Below are 5,849 nucleotides of genomic sequence, written 5' to 3'. Positions count from 1 at the left end.
CAATAATTACTCAAATGACCCTTCCGATTGCAATATGTACAATGGAAAGGAAGCATTTGCTTATGTTGACCAAACGGTTGTGCACGGGAAACATTAGAAACATTTGCAAACATGGATGGTCTTTTAAAATTATTTTGCAAATGCGAAACCTTATCAAAACAAAACTTTCCTAAGTGGCCATATCTACCACAAACATCACATTTAAACTTTTGTGGTCTTTTAAAATCATTTGGCAAAAGTGAAGTCTTTTTCAAATCATAGCAAAATTTTGCCAAATGGCCAAAACGTCCACAAAGATCACATTTGAACACATTAGCATGTTTATGATGTGCATGATAAGCATATGCATGTGTATGTGATGAAGAAGCTACATGAGATGCACAAGAAAGATTAATATTCTTATGTTTTTGTGCATCATAGCAAAATTTAGCTAGATGGCCTTTACGGCCGCAAATTGAACACTTATAAACTTTGCTATATATGTGTGCATGATGAGTAGATGATGATTTAGACTTGGCACACATATCCATAAGCTTCTTATGATTATTGATGCATGTTTTCAAAGTTGAATCTAAGGATGAAATGCATTTTTTCATAAGATTCAAGTTTTCATTTTTTGGCACATATGCACCTTTAGAAGTAGAACATAAATAGTTATTTATAAAAGAAGCTGTATTATTTTTTATGTTCTCTACTTCTAACATGGCATTATCTTTCTCATGAGTTAACTTACCAAAGTTTGAAATTAAAGAATCATGATCCAATTTTAATTTTTCATTATTTTCTTTAAGGATCATATTCTCATTAGAAATAGTATCAAACTTAGAAGCTAAAGACTCATGATCGGATTTTAAAATTTCATGCTTGCTTTTAAGATTAATGAAATCATTTTGCAATTTCTTGTAGGCATGCAATAATTTATCACTAGCATAAGCAAGTTCATCATTATGTAAATCATTAATAGATTCGAACTCGCAAACCTCACTAGGGCTATCGCCTAGTGCACGTGTGCATGAAGCTCCATATGAACTTGAAGCGGGATCCTCCAAAGCTTGTCGGATCGCCTCCAAGTCTCCTTGATGCGCTTCTATGAATTTCCATAATGTATAAGCGCTATCAAAAGAATCAAGCTTGTTAGACATAAATGAATCAAATGCATTTAATAAAAATTCTAACATAAGCTTGTTCATAATAAACATCTTTTTATCATGTTTGCTCCACTTGGATTTCTCCAACGTGGGCACAATATAAGCACAATCAATGATTTCCCATAAATCGATATTTTTAGATTGAACAAATATTTTGAATCTAAAACACCATTGAGCATAAGGGAAAGCATTGAATTTAGGAGCAATACTAGAATCATAGCCTAAACAAGATGCATCATTCATATCCATAATTTGTAAAAATATGCAAGCAAGATACAAATGCAATCAAAACAAGATTAGCACAAAAAGGATAACTTGGATCTTTAACTCAAGGCGATTAGACCTTAAATCAAAGAGCACCAAGCTCTGATACCAATTGTTAGACCCTAGAGGGGGGTGATTAGGGTCTTATGCTAATCTAATCCGATTTAAATGCCAATTAAAAATAATTAATACGTTATCCTAGCAAGTATGAAATACAACAATATTTGTAAGCTAGGATAAGCAATGTAAACAATAAGATATATCCTATATGATGAAATATATATATATGCAAGGATATATAAACTGACACAAGGGTAAACAATATGAACTAGATAGTGGATGATATAGATAATGAGCTAATGACAATGGCGATATAAGATATGAACATAAATATGAATGAACGCCAAAGCACACTCAAACAAGCAATATGATCACGGAGTTCGGACCTTCCGTCCTACGTCTCCGCTCCCCACTCCCGGGGAGAAATCCACTAACACAATCCGGTTTGGAAGCCGGAACTTCTTCTACACACTCGGTTTTCTAGCTAACCGAAAACTCTACAACTCACACTCTTGCAATCACACTCTACACCCACTAAGTGTTGGACCTAGCCGTGTCTCCCTCAAGTGCTCGGTTACAACCTCTCCCTAGGCACGTCAACCGACGCCACTCCTCTTGGGACGATCCCCGACTCTCACCACACACTCCTCACTCGGTGTACAAGTGTATTACAAAGTGATTTCACAATTAAGCACAATATAGCAAATGATTGTTCTCTCTAACAAGGTGAGAACTCAATTAGGCTCAACTCAATGTCACACTATCCCACAACCCAATTATATAATGTATGCAAATACAATAAGCTCAATGGTTGTGTGTGCAAACAAAGAGTAAATCAAATCAAACTAAACTCAATATAAAACTAGCTTTAATAGAAATGATAATCAACAAATATTTATAAATAAAAGCTAGACTTGAGTTTAGGAAAACTTCTCTAGATCAAGATGGAGAGATGGAGATATGAAGCCCAAACAAGAAGATGATCTCCTCCACTTGTGAAAATAATCTTCAAACCAAACAAACACTAAAACTCACTTAAACCCTTGTTTAAAACTCTTTAAACTTGTTTAAAACATTTCTTGAGTTACCTTAGAGGTATGAGGGCATGGGGTATATATAGGCTCATGAAACAACCCCAAAAACCAATAAAAACACCCCCAAAACATTAAAATAAACAAAAAACAGAACTAGCCGTTACTGTAGCAACGGTCGGATGCTACAGTACTTCGGTCGACCGGTACGGTCGACCGAGAGCCATCTGCAAAGCTGAGAAACGTCCAGAGACATTTCCGGTCGACCGGTCCGGTCGACCGGAGTTACTGTAGCAGTGCGCAGATGTTTTGTAAAATCAATTTAAAATAGTAAATGAACTCTAAAAATTATGAAATTTTGTGGGAATGTTCTAGACATGTAGAATAACATGTCAGAGAAATAAATTTTGAAAAATCTTTTCCCAGTTGAGATAAATAAATATTTGAACACAAATTTACAGTTTCTGAAAAACTGTTAACATATACGATTTTGTAAAATCAATTAGGTACAGTAAATCAACTCCAAAAATAGTAAAATTTTGAGGGAAGTTTATAAACATGTATCTAAACATGTCAGAGAAAGAATTTTTCAAATATCACTTCCCATTTGCGAAAACTCATCTGTTTTGTAAAACATGCACGAACATGTGCACGAACGAAAACATGATTTTGTAAATTCCATTAAACATAACAAATCAATTCTAAACTTGATGAAACTTTGCGAAATGTTTGTAAACATGAAAACAAACATGTTAGAAAAAGAATTTCTCAAATTGAATTTTCATTTGTGAAAACTCATGTATTTTGCAAGTGTGTCCAAAGCATGAAACTCAAAACCATGCATGTATATATATAACTATATATATACATAGAAACCAAATACGTGTGTGTATATGATATTCTTAGAGTATCTAACACACATAATATAAAATCTAAACTAGATTACCCAAGCTTGATCTTTATCTTCATTGTAGCTCAACTTGGTACACATGCGGATGAAGCTTGAACTTGATCTTTAACTTTGAATTGCATAAGCTTCACCGACATTCCGCCAACCTCCATTGGATTTCATCGTTGAAGCTCTATTCCATCCATCCTCCAACTACGTTGTTTGTCTACAATAAATACGAAAACACAAATACTAGACAAACAACATTAGTGGTAAATTGTTTGTTGATCTTCGTTCTGGCTATCATCAGCTGCGGGTTCGGGATATGGATATTCCCAAGACCGCTTTTCTTACTCGATATGGTTCTTTCGAGTTCTTGGTCATGCCATTTGGGTTGACCAATGCACCCGCGGTATTCATGGACTTGATGAACCGGGTGTTCCGTTCCTTCTTAGATCAGTTTGTGATCGTTTTCATCGATGATATTCTTATTTACTCGAGATCGGAGGTGGATCACGAGGAGCATCTACGGATAGCGTTGAGGACTCTTCAGGAGCATCAGCTGTATGCTAAGTTCAGCAAGTGCGAGTTTTGGCTATCAGAATTCAAATTTCTTGGCCATGTCATCAGTCGAGAGGGTATAGCAGTGGACCCGGCTAAGGTCACGACAGTTCTTGATTGGGAGCCACCGAAGATGGTGACAGAGATTCGCAGCTTCTTGGGCTTAGCTGGATATTATAGGAAGTTCATTCAGGACTTCTCGAAGATTTCGGCGCCGATTACACACCTTACGAAGAAGGGTGTACAGTTCATATGGAGCATGGAGTGCCAGAAGGCCTTTGATGTTTTGAAGACTAAGTTGACTACAGCGCCGGTTCTGACTATTCCGAGCAATGACAGAACATTTGTTATTCCGAGCAGCGACAGGACATTCGTCGTATATACAGATGCATCGTTGGCAGGCTTAGGAGGCGTATTGATGCAGACTCAGAGGGTAGTAGCCTATATCTCACGGCAGTTGAGGGTGCCTAAGCAGAACTATCCCACTCATGACTTGGAATTAGCAGCAGTGATATTTGCACTGAAGTCATGGAGGCACTACTTATATGGAGTGCAGTTTGAGTTATTCACAGACCACCAGAGTCTGAAGTACCTCTTTTCCCAGAAGGAACTCAACCAAAGACAGAGGAGATGGATTGAGTTTATTAAGGACTACGAGTTCGCGATCCAGTATCATCCGGGGAAGGCGAACGTCGTAGCAGATGCTTTAAGCGGGAAGCGCCGACATCGGATTTTAGCTTTGAGGTGTTCACTACATCGGGATCTTATCACTCTTAGCCAGTTTGATTTTAGACCCGAGATTGGAGGAACCAATGCATTTTTGGGAGCTGCGACAGTGCAGCCATCTTGGAGTGACAGAGTTGTCATAACTCAGTTAGGAGACTCTTGGATTCAAATCCGAAAGGAGAAGATTTCCAAAGAGCCTAAGACTGATTGGACCATTGGAGCAGATGGAGGTCTACGGATGAAGGGTAGATTGTTTATGCCAGCCAGTGCAGAACTGAAGAGAGAGTTGTTTGATAAGGACTTGAAGAGACATTTCTGGTGGAGCGGTATGCGTAGAGAGATTGCAGACTATGTGGCTAGATGTTTTACCTGTCAGCAGGTGAAGGCAGAGCATCAGAGACCGGCAGGGACCCTTCAGCCTTTGCCTATTCCGGAGTGGAAGTGGGCGGATATTTCCATGGATTTCATTGTGGGTTTGCCGAAGTCGAAGAAGGGGAATGATTCTGTTTGGGTGATAGTGGACCGGTTGACGAAGTCAGCCCATTTCATTCCAGTGAGGACTACCTATACTGCCGAGGCATATGCGAGGATATTTATCCGGGAGATAGTTCGACTTCATGGAGTTCCAGACACGATTGTATCGGATCGAGGTTCGGTGTTCGGAGGAGTTTCTAGGACTCATTTGGCAGCAGGCTATCTTATAGCAGTGTATTCCACCCCCAGACGGATGGTCAGACGGAGAGGGTGAATCAGGTGTTGGAGGACATGTTGCGGGCATGTGTCATTGACTTCCAAGGCAGCTAGGAGGATCATATTCCATTGGTAGAATTCGCTTATAACAACAGTTATCAAGCGACGATCGCGATGGCCCCGTATGAGGCATTGTACAGGAGACCTTGTAGGTCACCGATATATTGGGCTGAGCCGGAGGACAGCTTGATGCTTGGACCGGATCTGGTGAGGCAGACTACTGAGAAGATAGCCTTGATCAGAGAGAGGATTCTAGCAGCTCAGAGTCGGCAGAAGAGCTATGCAGATAAGAGGCGAAGACCCTTGGAGTTTCAGGTTGGAGATTCAGTTATGTTGAAGGTATCGCCTATGAAGGGCGTACAACGATTTGGACGACGGGGGAAGCTTGCGCCGAGATATATTGGACCTTTCCGGATTTTG

This window comes from Asparagus officinalis, chromosome 10 (assembly GCF_001876935.1).
Source record: "Asparagus officinalis chromosome 10, Aspof.V1, whole genome shotgun sequence".
In the NCBI taxonomy this organism is placed as follows: domain Eukaryota; kingdom Viridiplantae; phylum Streptophyta; class Magnoliopsida; order Asparagales; family Asparagaceae; genus Asparagus; species Asparagus officinalis.
This window is presented reverse-complemented; position numbering follows the sequence as displayed.